Genomic DNA, 18,492 nt, shown 5'->3' with positions numbered 1-18,492 from the left:
CTAAACCCTAAACCCTAAACCCTAAACCCTAAACCCTAAAACCCTAAACCCTAAACCCTAAACCCTAAACCCTAAACCCTAAACCCTAAACCCTAAACCCTAAACCCTAAACCCTAAACCCTAAACCCTAAACCCTAAACCCTAAACCCTAAACCCTAAACCCTAAACCCTAAACCCTAAACCCTAAACCCTAAACCCTAAACCCTAAACCCTAAACCCTAAACCCTAAACCCTAAACCCTAAACCCTAAACCCTAAACCCTAAACCCTAAACCCTAAACCCTAAACCCTAAACCCTAAACCCTAAACCCTAAACCCTAAACCCTAAACCCTAAACCCTAAACCCTAAACCCTAAACCCTAAACCCTAAACCCTAAACCCTAAACCCTAAACCCTAAACCCTAAACCCTAAACCCTAAACCCTAAACCCTAAACCCTAAACCCTAAACCCTAAACCCTAAACCTAAACCCTAAACCCTAAACCCTAAACCCTAAACCCTAAACCCTAAACCCTAAACCCTAAACCCTAAACCCTAAACCCTAAACCCTAAACCCTAAACCCTAAACCCTAAACCCTAAACCCTAAACCCTAAACCCTAAACCCTAAACCCTAAACCCTAAACCCTAAACCCTAAACCCTAAACCCTAAACCCTAAACCCTAAACCCTAAACCCTAAACCCTAAACCCTAAACCCTAAACCCTAAACCCTAAACCCTAAACCCTAAACCCTAAACCCTAAACCCTAAACCCTAAACCCTAAACCCTAAACCCTAAACCCTAAACCCTAAACCCTAAACCCTAAACCCTAAACCCTAAACCCTAAACCCTAAACCCTAAACCCTAAACCCTAAACCCTAAACCCTAAACCCTAAACCCTAAACCCTAAACCCTAAACCCTAAACCCTAAACCCTAAACCCTAAACCCTAAACCCTAAACCCTAAACCCTAAACCCTAAACCCTAAACCCTAAACCCTAAACCCTAAACCCTAAACCCTAAACCCTAAACCCTAAACCCTAAACCCTAAACCCTAAACCCTAAACCCTAAACCCTAAACCCTAAACCCTAAACCCTAAACCCTAAACCCTAAACCCTAAACCCTAAACCCTAAACCCTAAACCCTAAACCCTAAACCCTAAACCCTAAACCCTAAACCCTAAACCCTAAACCCTAAACCCTAAACCCTAAACCCTAAACCCTAAACCCTAAACCCTAAACCCTAAACCCTAAACCCTAAACCCTAAACCCTAAACCCTAAACCCTAAACCCTAAACCCTAAACCCTAAACCCTAAACCCTAAACCCTAAACCCTAAACCCTAAACCCTAAACCCTAAACCCTAAACCCTAAACCCTAAACCCTAAACCCTAAACCCTAAACCCTAAACCCTAAACCCTAAAACCCTAAACCCTAAACCCTAAACCCTAAACCCTAAACCCTAAACCCTAAACCCTAAACCCTAAACCCTAAACCCTAAACCCTAAAAACCCTAAACCCTAAACCCTAAACCCTAAACCCTAAACCCTAAACCCTAAACCCTAAACCCTAAACCCTAAACCCTAAACCCTAAACCCTAAACCCTAAACCCTAAACCCTAAACCCTAAACCCTAAACCCTAAACCCTAAACCCTAAACCCTAAACCCTAAACCCTAAACCCTAAACCCTAAACCCTAAACCCTAAACCCTAAACCCTAAAAACCCTAAACCCTAAACCCTAAACCCTAAACCCTAAACCCTAAACCCTAAACCCTAAACCCTAAACCCTAAACCCTAAACCCTAAACCCTAAACCCTAAACCCTAAACCCTAAACCCTAAACCCTAAACCCTAAAACCCTAAAACCCTAAAACCCTAAAACCCTAAACCCTAAACCCTAAACCCTAAACCCTATACCCTAAACCCTATACCCTAAACCCTATACCCTAAACCCTATACCCTAAACCCTAAAACCCTAAACCCTAAACCCTAAACCCTAAAACCCTAAACCCTAAACCCTAAACTAAAATCTGACCCCCAAAACACAAAATCTCAAATCCCAAACTCCAAACCCTAAACATTAAACCCCAAACGTTAACCCTCAAACCGAAACCCTAAACATCATACCCCAAAGTCTAAACTCTAAACCCAGAGCCCCACACCCTAAAGCCCAAACCCTGAACCCTAAATTGTGAACCCTATACCTCAAACCCCAAAACAAAAACCCGATCACCAAAACCCAAAACTCCAATCCCCAAACTCCAAACACTAAAACCGTAAACATTAAACCCCAAATGCTAACCCTCAAAACGAAACCCTAAACCTCGAACCCCAAAAGCCTGAACTCTAAACCCCGAGTCCCAAACCCTGAACCCCGAACTCTAAATTGTGAACCCTATACCTCGAACCCTAAAATAAAAAACCGACCACCAGAACACAAAACACAAAACCCCAAACTCCAAACACTAAAACACAACCCTAACCCTAAACACCAACACTAAAAGATTTTAATGTCCAAACCATAGTAAATATTATTTGAGTCTCCAAACCATAGTAAATTTCAAGACAGTATAATTTTAGTGTCCAAACCATAGTACACGTTTTGGTCCCCGGAAGCCGGCAAGGCTATTTTAGCCTCCCGCGACACATGTTTTCGTCGTCGAACAAAAATTTCATGCCTCCCGCCCGCCACCCATGTTTTGGCCACTCAAATAGGTTTTTAGCCTCCGGTGAGCTACATCACACTAAACCCTGAACCCCAAAATCCTAAACCCCGAGCCCCAAACCGTAAACCATGAACCCCGAACACAGAACCCTAAAACTAAAATCCGACCCCCAAAACACAAAATCTCAAATCCCAAACTCCAAACCCTAAACATTAAACCCCAAACGTTAACCCTCAAACCGAAACCATAAACATCGTACCCCAAAGTCTAAACTCTAAACCCAGAGCCCCACACCCTAAAGCCCAAACCCTGAACCCTAAATTGTGAACCCTATACCTCAAACCCCAAAACAAAAACCCGATCACCAAAACCCAAAACTCCAAACAATAAAACACAACCCTAACCCTAAACACTCAACACTAAAATATTTTGATGTCCAAACCATAGTAAAATATTATTTGAGTCTCCAAACCATTGTAAATTTCAAGACAGTATAATTTTATTGTCCAAACCATAGTACACGTTTTGGTCCGAGGAGGCCGGTAATACTATTTTTGGCCTTCTGCGACACATGTTTTTGTCATCGAACAAAGATTTCATGCCTCTCGTCGGCCACCCATATTTTCACCACTGAAACAGGTAAGGCTGGTTTTGGCCTCCCATGAGCTACATCACAGCAAACCCTAAACCCCAAAACCCTAAACCTCGAGCACCAAACCCTAAACCATAAAACACCGAACCCTAAAACTAAAATCTGACCCCCAAAACACAAAATCTTAAATGCCAAACTCCAAACCCTAAACCTTAATCCCCAAACGCTAACCCTCAAACCGAAACCCTAAACCTCGAACGCCAAACACCGAGCCCCAAACCCTAAAGCCCAAACCCTGAACCCCGAACCCTAAATTATGAACCCTATACCTCGAACCCTAAAACAAAAACCCGATCACCAGAAAACAAAACTCCAAACCCCAAACTCCAAATTTGATCTCCCGCGACACATGTTTTCGTCGTCGAACAAAAAATTCACGCCTCGCGCCTGCCACCCATGTTTTGGCCACTGAAACAAGTTTTTAGCCTCATGTGAGCTACATCACACTAAACCCCAAACCCCAAAATCCTTATCCTCGAGCCCCAAATACTAAAGCATAAACCCCAAACACCGAACCCTAAAACTAAAATCCGACACCCAAAACACAAAATCTCAAATCCCAAACTCCAAACCCTAAACATTAAACCCAAGACGCTAACCCTCAAACCGAAACCCTAAACCTCGAACCCCAAAATCCAAAACTCTAAATCCCGAGCCCCAAACCCTAAAGCCCAAACTCTGAACCTCGAACCCTAAATTGTGAACCCTATACCTCGAATCCTAAAACAAAATCCCGATCACCAAAACCCAAAACTCCAATACCCAAACTCCAAACACTAAAACATAACCCTAAACCCTAAACACCAACACTAAAATATTTTGATGTCCAAACCATAGTAAAATATTATTTGAGTCTCCAAACCATTGTAAATTTTAAGTCAGTATAATTTTAGTGTCCAAACAATAGTACACGTTTTGGTCCCTGGAGGCCGGTAAGACTATTTTTGGCCTCCCGCAACACATGTTTTCGTCGTCGAACAAATATTTCATGCCTCCCATCGGCCACCCATGTTTTTGCCACTGAAACAGGTAAGGTTGTTTTTAGCCTCCCGTGAGCTACAACACACTAAACCCCGAACCCCAAAATCCTAAGTCTCGAGCCCCAAACCCTAAACCATGAAACACCGAACCATAAAACTAAAATCTGACCCGCAAAACACAAAATCTTAAATTCCAAACTCTTGGCCTCCCGCGATGCATGTTTTTGTCATCAAACAAAAATTTCATGCCTCCCGCCCGCCACCCATGTTTTGGCCATTGAAACAGATTTTTAGCCTCATGTGAGCTACATCATACTAAACCCCGAACCCCAAAATCCTAAACCCCAAGCCCCAAACCCTAAACCATGAACCCCAAACACCGAACCCTAAAACTAATATCCGACCCCCAAAACACAAAATCTCAAATCCGAAACTCCAAACCCTAAACATTAAACGCCAAACGCTAACCCTCAAATCGAAACCCTGAACCTCAAACCCCAAAAGCCTGAACTCTAAACCTGGAGCCCCAAACCCTAAAGCCCAAACCCTGAACCCCAAACCCTAAATTGTGAACCCTATACCTCGAACCCTAAAACAAAAACTCGATCACCAAAACCCAAAACTCCAATCCCCAAACTCCAAACACTAAAACACAACCCTAACCCTGATCACCAACACTAAAATACTTTGATGTCTAAACCCTGGTAAAATATTATTTCGGTCTCCAAACCATTGTAAAATTAAAGACAATATAATTTTAGTGTCCAAGCCATAGTACACGTTTTGGTCCCCGGAGGCCGGTAAGACTATTTTTTGCCTCCCGCGACACATGTTTTTGTCGTCGAACAAAGATTTCATGCCTCCCACTGAAACAAGTAAGGATATTTTTAGCCTCCCGTGAGCTACAACACACTATAAACCCCGAACCCCAAAATCCTAAACCTCGAGCCCCAAACCCTAAACCAAGAAACGTCGAACCCTAAAACTAAAATCTGACCCCCAAAACACAAAATCTCTAATCCCAAACTCCAAACCCTAAACATTAAACTCCAAACGCTAACCCTCAAACTGAAACCCTAAACCTTGAACCCCAAAAGCCTGAACTTTAAACCCCGAGCCCCAAACCCTAAAGTCCAAACCCTGAACCCCGAACCCTAAATTGTGAACCCTATACCTCGAACCGTAAAACAAAAATCCGACCACCAGAACACAAAACTCTAAACCCCAAACTCCAAACTCCAAACACTAAATCACAACCCTAACCCTAAACACCAACACTAAAAGATTTTAATGTCCAAGCCATAGTAAAATATTATTTGAGTCTCCAAACCATAGTAAATTTTAAGACAGTATAATTTTAGTGTCCAAACCATTGTACATGTTTTGGTCCCCGGAGGCCGGTAAGGTTATTTTGGCCTCCCGCGACCCTTGTTTTCATCGTCGAACAAAACTTTCATGCCCCCCCGCCCGCCACCCATGTTTTGGCCACTGAAACAGGTTTTTAGTCTCTTGTGAGCTTCATCACAATAAATACCGAACCCCATAATCCTAAACCCCGAGCCCCAAACCCTAAACCATGAACCCCGAACACCGAACCATAAAACTAAAATCCGACCCGCAAAACACAAAATCTCAAATCCCAAACTCCAAACCCTGAACATTTAGTGCCAAACGCTAACCCTCAAACCGAAACCCTAAACCTCAAACCCCAAAAGCCTGAACTCTAAACCCCGAGTGCCAAACCCTAAAGCCCAAACCCTGAACCCCTAACCCTAAATTGTGAACCCTATACCTTGAACCCTAAAACAAAAACCCGATCACCCAAAACCCAAAACTCCAATCCCAAACTCCAAACACTAAAACACAACCCTAACCTTAAACACCAACAATAAAATATTTTGATGTCCAAACCACAGTAAAATATTATTTGAGTCTCCAAAACATTGTAAATTTCAAGATAGTATAATTTTAGTGTCCAAACCATAGTACACGTTTTGGTCCCCGGAGGCCGGTAAGACTATTTTTGGCCTCCCGCGACACATGTTTTCGTCGTTGAACAAAGATTTCATGCCTCCTGCTGGCCACCCATGTTTTCGCCACTCAAATAGGTAAGGCTGTTTTAGCCTCCCGTGAGATACAACACACTAAACCCCGAACCCCAAAATCCTAAACCTCGAGCCCCAAACCCTAAACTATGAAACACCAAACCCTAAAACTAAAATCTGACCCCCAAAACACAAAATCTCAAATCCCAAACTCCAAACCCTAAACATTAAACCCCAAACCCTAACCCTCAAACCAAAACCCTAACCCTCGAACCCCAAAAGCCTAAACTCTAAACCCCGAGCCCCAAACCCTAAAGCCCAAACCCTAAACCCCGAACCCTAACTAGTGATCCCTATACCTCGAACCGTAAAACATAAACCCGACTACAAGAACACAAAACTCCAAACCCCAAACACCAAACACTAAAACACAACCCTAACCCTAAACACCAACACTAAAATATTTGAGCCTCCAAACCATAGTAAATTTCAAGACAGTATAATTTCAGTGTCCAAACCATAGTACACGTTTTGGTCCCCGGAGGCCGGTAAGGCTATTTTGGCCTCCCGCGACACATGTTTTCGTCGTCGTACAAAAATTTCATACCTCTCACCCGCCACCCATGTTTTGGCCACTGAAACAAGTTTTTAGCCTCCTGTGAGCTACATCACACTAAACCCGGAACCCCATAATCCTAATTCCCGAGCCCCAAACCATGAACCCCGAACACCGAACCCTAAAACTAAAATTTGACCCCCAAAACACAAAATATCAAATCCCAAACTCCAAACCCTAAACATTAAACCCCAAACGATAACCCTCAAACTGAAACCCTAAACCTCGAACCCCAAAAGCCTGAACTCTAAACCCCGAGCCCCAAACCCTAAAGCCCAAACCCTGAACCCCGAACCCTAAATTGTGAACCCTATACCTCGAACCCTAAAACAAAAACCCGACCACCAGAACACAAAACTCCAAACCACAAACTCCAAATTTGGCCTCCCGCGACACATGTTTTCATCGTCGAACAAAAATTTCATGCCTCCAGCCCGCCACCCATGTTTTGGCCACAACAAACTGGTGTAGTAGAGAGGAAGAACAGGACACTAATTGACATGGCAAGGACAATGCTTCGAGAGTACAAAACTCCTGAGCAGTTTTGGTCGAAAGATGTGAATACAGCTTTCCATGGCATAAATCGGCTCTATCTGCATCGGCTCCTCAAGAAGACATCATACGAACTCCTAACCGATAACAAACCCAACGTTTCATACTTTCGTGCATTTGGGAGCAAATGCTTTATATTGGTAAAGAAAGGTAGACATTCGAAGTTTGCTCCCAAAGCTGTAGAAGGGTTTTTACTTGGTTATGAATCAAATACACATGCGTATAGGGTCTTCAACAAATCATCAGGTTTAGTTGAAGTCTCTAGCGACGTTGTATTTGATGAGACTAATGGCTCTCCAAGAGAGCTTGATCTTGATGATACTAAGATTGAGGATAAATTAACCAGCGCACAAGAAGACATGTTCAACACTTGGAAAAAATGATGAAATTTTTAGAGTAGCAAATCGACTGTTGAGAAAGACCATCTACCCTAGGGCTGGAGATAGTGGTAAGGTTCACAATGACAACAAGGTCATACTGTATCATCTTTTGACCGAGAAGCCTTTCGACATTGTAGACATGATGTTCAGGGAGATGGAAAAAGCTCAAATCAACAAAAGACTTTTGATCCCATACGCCCCCATACATCATGTTACTGATTGACCATGCAACTAAGGGGAAAACTGTACCTGAACCCACAGAGTTCCGAGCTCATCCTATGTAACATTATGCAAATTGAGACTATAAATATGCAAATAGATACCGAACAACATCAGAACCCCTGCAACATCATAGATCTCGCAATAGATGATGGGAATGTCACCAGCCTCCCCCTCCGCGCGCTGGCTAGAATCCCAACCGTCCAATTTAGATCGAACCGACCAATCCCAAACCCTTAACCGATCTAATCTAGACCACCAGATCTTGATCCAATGACTGAAGGCACCCGATACCCCTTCGGCCATGCCTTTTTATTAAATAGTGCATGATATTTTTAAAAATAGAACCCATAGTCCTTAAGTTTTAATCTGAGGTCTTAGTTTTCACATAATAGCCCATGGACTCTAATTTTTCTCACAAACAAGTCCCTTTCTCTTGTAGGAAGGTCTTTAGACCCTAGTTTTTGCATTTAAAGCCCTATGTTTTTCAAATTTAATACCTAGAGGGCCTTGTTTTATTAAATAGAAGCCCATATAGCCTTATTTTATTTACAAAAGACCCCAGACCATGTGTTTTATATTTTAAACGCTATAGGTCTCTAGTTTTAAACCAAAACCCTATGTTTTTACACCAAACCATTGTGACCTTGCCATATTTTAAATCTAATATCTAAAAAATGGTTTTATAATTTAAATATATTCCTAGAACTTTATTTTAAGCACAACTTTTATGCAAAGTCACTATTTTAAATAATTATTAAACCTAAAGCCTTATAATAATGTGAAGAACAATTTTAATATGATGTTACCTCTTGGTATCATTGTCTGGTGTGTTGTTCTTTCTTTTGTTAGTATATTAAATGTATGTTTGTATCGTGTAGAAGACAACGAGACTGTGGAGCTCGATGGAGCTATCAATGAAGATCCTTAGCCACAGTTTGGCAAAGGCAAGGTTCCTTTGACATATCAGTGTCCTATTTCACATGAGAACTTACTTTTCCTGCATAATATGCTTAACCTAAGGATGACTAGTTTTTTATTTTTTTCATGTCCATGTTTATCCATGGGAATGTGTTGTGATGTGTAGCTTTAATTTTAGTGCTCGAACATAATGAATGAACATGATGAGATGATGATACTCTCATTAATGATACAATGTACAATTTAAATAAAAGTGGTTTCATAGCAACCTAGAAGTTTGAGCTAATTTCTCGAGTGCTTCACCCTAAGGATCGGTTCGTTGAGAGAACAACTAGGACAATAGTGCAACCATGAGGGTGGTGTGGGATGCCCTTAACTGATTAATTAGAGGAACTAAAGGTGTAGTTTGCTTCACTATCGTGTCATATGGGGGTTTAGGGCAAGGGCCTAGGTGCATAGCTCTACCAAGGATAGGTGTTGAGGTTTATTCGTTTGGTTCTGTTAGTCACCACCATGGAGGGGAGTCCTATGCTTAGTAACTAGAGAAACCCAATGAGCGATTATACCATTGGGGAATCTTCGTAAAGGCTATGTAAAGAGACCCTGTCAACTCACTGTAGGAGTGTTCAAGGATATGTACAACATGAGGCAAGTGGGAATCATAACTCATGGGTAAATTGTATCTGCAGAGAGTGATTTTTGAAATCGATATATCAGTCAAGTTCATGTTTAAGAGTGACCTGGTTTTCCTCTTTTATTAGAGATATTGTGGTTTGGTTATAATGGAACAATTCTTGAAAGTTATATTTCCTGGGTTAATAATTTTGGGATGGTGCTAAAACTTATTTAAAGCTAGCCCACCTTAGCCAAACAGGGCACTTGTTGCGTATGTTAGGCATCCACCCTTGCTTTCACACAAACACCTGATTGCCCTTGCTACAACCACTGCTCAGGTGAAGAAGCTGCTGAAGTGGACCACTAATACTTCGATGAGTTTGAAGACTATGTAAATGATCTCCCCCAGTCAGATGCCTATGGAGGGTTGCAAGAACTGAAGAACAAACATGAGGATGTTAAGGAGGAGGAAGGGAGGAGGAAGAAGTGAATAAGAAGACTGATTTGGAGTTGGTTGTTCTGTTATTGTTGTTGTTGATTTCAGTTATTGTTGGTCATTGTCTGAGTTGCCGTTAGGATCCATGACTCTTGAATATTTGCTATTTACTTTTATTGGTATGTTACTGTTGGACAGTCCATTCGTTGCTCTTAGAATTTACTTTTATTAGTATATTTCCCTGAAGTTTGTTTGAAGATGTTGTGTGGTGAAATGCTGGGTGGTAGTTCAGTTCTGGTACGGCAACAGCTCATAATATGTTACCGCAGTTCTGGTGCGGCAGCAGCACATGGTGTGAGAGGCAATGGTCCGCCCAATTGAGATAACACCGTCTAAGAGGCAACGATGGATTAATATGAAGTAACATTTTATCAGGGGCAATGGGTTGCCCTCTTTGGGTAACATGGTGGATGCGGCAACAGATAACATATTGTGTGGTGCAACTCGGTATTAACTAGAAGTAACATGGTGCATGGGGCAATGGTGTGCCCAATTTGAGGTGACATCCTATGAGGGGCAACGGGGTGTCCATAGGTGGTAACATTGGTTTTGGAGCAACGGAAGAGCTACAGAGGGCCCGCAGGGTAAACTACAAGTTGCTAATATCCATAACCTAGACCTTAGCGCCGGCACCGCCACCGTGGCAAAAATCAAGAAAGTGATCGAAAGTACCAACATAACGTCTAAAGTGACTAGCACAATGTCTTAAGTTTAGAACACCAAACATTCGGCATGACAAGCATAATGTCTTAGGTTCACAAGATCTAGAATTAGTAGAGAGTAGATAAGCGAGTGCAGCTCTAAACTACAGACAGAACCAGCCGCGCCATCAGGTTTAGTCTTCATGGCTCACATGGTCAGCGGCCTCAGCCTTAGCCTCAGTAGCCTGAGCACCCTAAGCACCCAGAGCAGCCTGAGCAGCAGCCCGCATGTTATGTCGTCTTTTCCCGTCACCTCGACTTAGGCTCACAAGACCAGCATCCTACAAGATGAGAAACACACTGTTAATATCAAGGAAAATTATAGAATCCATAAATAGTGTATTATCCAAACAACCTTTACTACTTACTAGCAAGTCATTGAGGTTAGTCCTTATTTATGTTTGAAAATTGAAGTACATAACGACTTGGAAATCTAAGGGTAAAAACGACGTAGCTGCTCGATGTTTCAAGCGTTGTCGTAAATCTCGTCTTGGCTGTCGGACAATTAGTAAGTCCCTAGTTTTAAGAGTCCACTGATGAGCTCGACACCACCTGACTAGAATCTTGATATTTTTTCTAGCAGACAGGTTCTTGGTTCTAGAGTCTTTTGCCCCTAAAAGGCAAACAAATGTTGCTACGAGTATATAGAACAAGTTGTGCATACATGCAAAAAAGAAGAATGTTGGATAGAGGCAACTGATTGCTAAAGAAAACTCAACAGAATCCACAAGAGCTAACAAAACATCATAACCAAGGGTTAGAATAGTAAGGCTGCCAGTCTACTTTAATTGAAATGCGAAGTAGTATGAATCTGTAAACAGATAACCTATCAACAATGAACTAGAAAAGTCTTGACAATGGAGCCATATGCCATAAATCAGAAACTAATACTAAGGTAATGAATAGTCAAATAGGAGTTCCTATTCCCAAACGCACATGCAAACATGCTCAGAATTTAGTTGCACTAAGAATTTCTTACCCCTTTTCTAAGAGGAAAATTTTCGGTATATATTAACTCCTACATAGAAGTATTAGATTAACAAGCAATATCCGTTCTTAATACATACAACACATTAGGGACTCGTAATCATAACGGTCAGAACAAGTTGAACTTCAAAAAGAATGAAGCTTAGAAGTAGAAATGCCACCATTAATCTAGTAATGAATAGAAAAGATAATTGTAAATTTGTTGCTATGGTAGGCAAGTTTGTTCTTGATGTGAAGGAAACGATGTCAGTAGCTTAGCGTCTTACTGTTTTTAAATGTTCAAAAGCAGACTTTGCAGCATTCATCTCTGCTTGCTTTTTGGTGTTCCCTCGCTTTCCATGAAAAGTTACACCTTGGATTTCCACAGTTGATACGAAGCCAGCAGAATAGTTCGAGACATCCAAGCCTGTATTATAGATAGGCAAGGGAAAGCCTTCCTTTTGAACTAGTTCTTATAGAAGATTCTTATAGGATACTGATGGAAGCTGTGAAAGGTAGAATGGTCCATCAAATTGGTATAACTGAATTTATCAAAAAATTTAAAATATTTTTTGGTTGACCTTTTAGAATCTAGAACATTTGGTCCATGGAAACAGATGCTAGAGTTTTTTTCTAAATGAAATGATGCACATATTTCCTACATGATCCAAGTTTAAAAGGAAAGGGAAAAAGGCACAAGACTAACAACGGCTTTAACTTCGCAATCACAGGCATATGACTATTTGCCCCAATAGGGTACAAGATGGCATGCGATAAAATACATTTGCACATATTTAGAATATGATTAAGCTATTAGTCGTTCTCAGTTCAAAAATCATTTTTATCAGTAAGGATCAATATTGGTCCCAGATGTATTGGACAATCCAAACTTGGTTTGCTGAATATTAACAGACACTGTACATATATACTGAAGGGTGTATCAGTAATCATAAATAGGTGAGGTTGTTTTAACTTAATTCACCATAAGTGAAAAAGAAAAAATGGACCAACCAGTAATTGCTGTGTTGGGTTTGCTTCTTGAGGTAAGGACATCAGAGCAACTTTTGCAGCAACTGTTTCAGCTTCCTTTATTGTGTGACAGTACTCTGGGCTCTCAAATGTTTGACCATCTATGGTTACTTCTGACTTAAATAGAGGTGCACCAAGAGAACCTACACGAATGAGACGATATGAAGGCAGGAGTTTGCCTCTCTTCTGAGCATAAATTTGTAACTGACTCTTGTAAGGAAGCTGGGTCTCTACATAAAAAAAGAATAGAGTGTGACAGGTAAAGAAAAAAGAAAGTTTCCTCTTTTAGATGAGTGAAAACACTAACTGCATGAAGAAAAATTATCTTTATAGCTTGAGAGAATAAATAGAGATATAGGTAAACGACAAATCAACTAATCAAAACTTTAAAATAGAAAATAATAACAACTTTCCAGGAATGATATATGGATCATATGATGAATAGTCTTAAGATACAATCGCGTAACCGATTTGCTAAACCTACAGACAGTTTCTTCTCCTGTGTTTCTTAAATGAGTTTGACATGACCCCTGAGCAGATTATTATGTAGATATTGACTCACATGGTACTTCTGCTATATACATTATACACAACCAGAATATTATTTCGAGGTCCACTAGCTACGAAAATTGTATGATGTCCTTGCAAAATCATGTGCAATCAATATAAAAAACAGAGAGTAAAGTGTGTTGGTTAGGTCCTGTTTGGAAGCAACCTATTTTTTAAGAAATCAATTTTATTTTTAGCTAGGATAGACTAGCTTCTTGGTTTTTAAAAAACTGAGTCCAATTTCTATAAACTGAGGCATAAACTGGTATGTTTGGAACCACCTCAGTTTCCATAAACCAGTTTCTTAAAAATTTGGTGGTTCCAAACATGCCCTTAACCTACCTACTTACATGAATGCTTCCTATACTACCATTGCACTAGTAGCATTAGAAAAATAGGGGTCGTTTTCCACTATTGGAACAATAATGCTAGTAAAATTCACCTGTAAATACTTGGATTGCTAATAAGTTCAACTCTTCTTCAGTTCATCTGGTAAGATTAATTTCAAAAGGTAGGCAGATGATTAAACCTTGGAGTGATTCCTACCCATACGATACAAGCACCCATGCCACCTCCAAATAATTAAATGTAACTAGTAAGGAACTCAAAACGACAAGGGTGCAAAAATCCAATGCTAGCACACCATCATCCAGGGAAAGAAACCATTTTCAATTGTTTTTATGAAAACATGGTGTTTTTCGAAAGGAAAACAAGATAATTTTTGGATTTTTCCCATGGAGGTTCCTGACCTAACGGTGCATATTTGGTCCCATTTCATGAGGGGACAAGCTAGAAGCTCACCGGATGGGGGCGGCGCTGGAGCAGCCGGGGCAAGGGCCACGGCCGGGAGCGGGATGAGATTGTCGAAGGCGGCCATCGCTGTGAGGTTGTACGCCTCCTTGAGTGACTTCTCCCCTTCATCCCGGGAACTGAACCTCTCGCCATTCACGATGACAGTGGCGTGGAAGAGGGGCGCGTGGGCAGGACCCTCTCGGGTAGGCTCGTACAACGACGACGCCCATCGCCGCTTCTGGCACAGCTCCTGCAGTCGCGACTTGTACATTCCTGCAGCCGCGATAAAGAAACACAGGGTTATTTTCTATTTTTAAGTTTTGATTAGTTGATTTGTCGTTTACCTATATCTCTATATTTATTCTCTCAAGCTATAAAGATAATTTTTCTTCATGCAGTAAGTGTTTTTCACTCATCTAAAAGAGGAAACTTTCTTTTTTCTTTACCTTTCATACTCTATTCTTTTTTTACCAGGTGAGTTCCTGTGCGTTGCAACGGAAACACATAATACCACGGTACTGTTATGAGAAAAGGTTTCTTAATACATTTGTGATCATATCCATACATAAAATTTGTTATTTTAATCTAGTTGTTTCACCACTACATTGCAACCATCAATGTGTTACTACGATTTTTAAATGAATTACCTTGTAATTGATTCAAAAGATCCATAGCAAAAGTACGTAAGCTTACCAAAGTTTAAGAGAATTTACCCGACAACCAACCTTCATCATGTGCTTTAAAAGTTAAGAAATTAATACATAAGGAAAACATCATGTGCATTACAAGTTAAGGAATTAATACATAAGGAAAACATCATGTGCAATACAAGTTAAGGAATTAATTCATAAGGAAAACAAAACAGGAACAAGAATAAAGCATGTCTGGTTGCATATCTAGATTTGTCAGGCGCATAAGAAAAAACATAATCAACCAAAAGTGAAATACTAACATCCAACATCTTCGCCATCCTCATCCTACCATTTGTCCAGTCAACCTTCAAGAACACAGGTCCTTTTTCAGGAGCCTTGGCCACCAACCGCTCTCATCTTTCTTGTTCTGGTAGCATATGGTTCTTGGGACAACAATTGCTTTGCTCTCCTGCAAATAGGAAGGCCAATACAATCAAAATCTGAAACGCTACATTCAACATGTATTAAATAGACAACATCAAATAACTCAAGGTTAAACTCGCAGGGCGAGTCATCTGAGCCCTTAGCTGACAAGTTGAAATGGCCTTTAGGCTTTAAGTTCTGCTTCACACCCTTGGTGTCAGGCATCTCTATCGTCAAAAACACCCTGCCAGATCAAAACTGTACAGACAAACCAAGTCGCATCAACCCAAATCTAGAAGTACCCAGGAAATCCGATGCCATTTTCTGTAGTCATTAGAGTAGCACCAATATCATTAAGCATGCAAAAATCAGAATACAGAAAGTCATCAACACAAGGAGTAACTTGATAATGTTACAGATGTCCCAGATTAATGATTCTAAATAGAAATTATTAACAAGAGGGAAAAGATGGGCACGGACAGGGGAGAAACCGCGCAACCTTCAGCGTACTCTGCAGTATAGTGATTTTTGTGTATGATCTACAAATTGAGCAGGGCACCAAGTTTGGGCAGATGTAAGTGATTTTCTTCTCCCTATGTTGTGAACTCTACAACTTTTTACAGAAACAAATGGTAGGCATTCTCATCTGGTTTGTGCGTATTTGTGGTTTGTGCATGACAAGCACAACATCATCACTATTTATGGATTCTATAATTTTCCTTGATATTAACACTGTGTTTCTCATCTTGTAGGATGCTGGTCTTGTGAGCCTGAGTTGAGGTGACAGGAAAAGACAACATAACATGCAGGCTGCTGCTCGGGCTACTCAGGCTGCTGCTCAAGGTGCTCAGGGTGCTGAGGCTGCTGACCATGCGAGCCATGAAGACTAAACCTGATGGCGTGGCCGGTTTTGTAAGTAGTAAAGAGCTGCAGTCGCTTATCTACTCTCTACTCTAGATCTTGTGAACTTAAGACATTGTGCTTGTCATGCCAAATGTTTGGTGTTCTAAACTTAAGACATTGTGCTAGTCACTTTAGACGTTTTGTTGTTATTTTCGATCACTTTCTTGATTTTTGCCACAGTGGCGGAGCCAGCGCTGAGGTCTAGATTATGGATATTAGCAACTTGTAGTTTATCTGTGAGTTTAAGTTACCTCCTGCTAGCCCTCCATAGTTCTTCCGTTGCTCCAAAACCAATGTTACCACCTATGGACACCTCGTTGCCCCTCATAGAATGTCACCTCAAATTGGGCACATCGTTGCCCCACACACCATGTTACTTCTAGTTAATACCCAGTCGCACCACACAATATGTTATCCGTTGCCGCATCCACCATGTTACCCAAAGAGGGCAACCCGTTGCCCCTGATAAGATGTTACTTCATATTAATCTATCATTGCCTCTCAGACGGTGTTATCTCAATTGGGCAGACCATTGCCTCTCACTCCATGTGTTGCTGCCGCACCATAACTGTTGTAACATATTATGAGCTGCTGCCACACCAGAACTGAACTACCACCCAACATTTCACCACACAACATCTTCAAACAAACATCAGGGAAATATACTAATAAAAGTAAATTCTAACAACAATGGATGGACTATCCAACAATAACATTCCAATAAAAGTAAACAGCACATATTCAAGAGTCATGGATCCTAACAGCAACTCAGACAATGACCAACAATAACTGAAATCAACAGTAACAATAACAGAACAGCTAACTCCAACTCAGTCTTTTATTCACTACTTCCTCCTCCCTTCCTCCTCCTTAACACCCTCATGTTTGTTCTTCAGTTCTTGCAACCCTCCATAGGCATCTGACTGGGGGAGATCATTGACATAGTCTTCAAACTCATCGAAGTCCTAGAGGTCTACTTCAGCAGCTTCTTCACCTGAGCACTGGTTGTAGCAAGGGCAATCGGGTGTTTGTGTGAAAGCAAGGGTGGATGCCTAACATACGCAACAAGTGCCCTGTTTGGCTAAGGTGGGCTAGCTTTATGAGGAATTAGGATAATAGTGGTTGCTTTTAGATAAACAAGTATTTATTAGCTTTAAATAATTTTTAGCATCATCCCAAAACTATTAACCCAGGAAATATAACTTTCAAGAATTGTTCCATCATAACCAAACCACAATATCTCTAATAAAAGAGGAAAACCAGGTCACTCTTAAACATGAACATGACTGATATATCGATTTCAAAAAACACTCTCTAAAGATACACTTTACCCATGAGCTGTGATTTCCACTTGCCTCATGTTGTACAGATCCTTGAACACTCCTAGAGTTAGTCGGCAGGGTCTCTTTACATAGCCTTTACGAATATTCCCCAATGGTATAATCGCTCATTGGGTTTCTCCAGTTACTAAGCATAGGACTCCCCTCCAAGGTGGTGACTAACAAAACCAAACGAATAAACCTCAACACCTATCCTTGGTAGATCTAGGCGCCTAGGCCCATGCCCTAAACCCCCATTTGACACGATAGTGAAGCAAACTATACCTTTAGTTCCTCTAATTAATCAGTTAAGGGCATCCCACACCACCCTCATGGTTGCACTGTTGTCCTAGTTGTTTGCTCAACGAATCGATCCTTAGGGTGAAGCACTCGAGAAATTAGCTCAAGCTTCTAGGTTGCTATATGTTGGTTACTTGTTCTCAAATGTTGTGAGTCAAGAACAAGGCAACACAACTGTTTATCAATAAGGACCTTCGTCCCTTGAAGCATTATCTCCTTACAGGTATAATGCTTCTCGGACGAAGGTCATGAAGGACACACCTTCATCATATTAGTACAAGGATAGGAATTCGAAGAAATGAATATGGTAATCATATTATAATAATTCATTTATTCTTTCATTCATAAAACATATATGAATATAAACAATGTTAATATTACATTGGTACCTTCGGCTTGCTTGAAGGCGAGAATGCAAGAGAGTGAGTACAATCCAACGTGAACAGTACGGGGGTACTGTTCATCTATTTATAGACACGGGACACAACCCGGGTAAAATTGCATCCATGTCCTTGAACATTAGTTTACCAACAACTTAAAATAAGAAGGTCTAACTAGTCCTTTTTCGTTCTTTGCTTGGGCTGAACCGAAGTTACCGAGCTTCGGCATTCCGCAATGTTGCTTCTTCGCAGGATCTTCGTCTTGAGGACCTTCGATAGAGTAGAAGACCCCCAATAGTAGCCCCTTCGCGGTGCTAGATCGTTCTTTTCGTAACGAGCTTGATCCATGAAAAACACAAAGGCTTCGGAATACGGAAGGTCC

The 18,492-nt window shown here is 41.0% G+C and overlaps 1 pseudogene; it reads right to left on the bottom strand.

The window, feature by feature from the left end:
* Positions 1-12,058: 12,058 nt before the first annotated feature.
* Positions 12,059-14,424, bottom strand: LOC103634459 (double-stranded RNA-binding protein 1-like; annotated as a pseudogene).
* Positions 14,425-18,492: the final 4,068 nt, after the last annotated feature.

This window comes from Zea mays, chromosome 7, assembly GCF_902167145.1.
Source record: "Zea mays cultivar B73 chromosome 7, Zm-B73-REFERENCE-NAM-5.0, whole genome shotgun sequence".
Classification (NCBI taxonomy): Eukaryota; Viridiplantae; Streptophyta; class Magnoliopsida; order Poales; family Poaceae; genus Zea; species Zea mays.
This window is presented reverse-complemented; position numbering and strand designations above follow the sequence as displayed.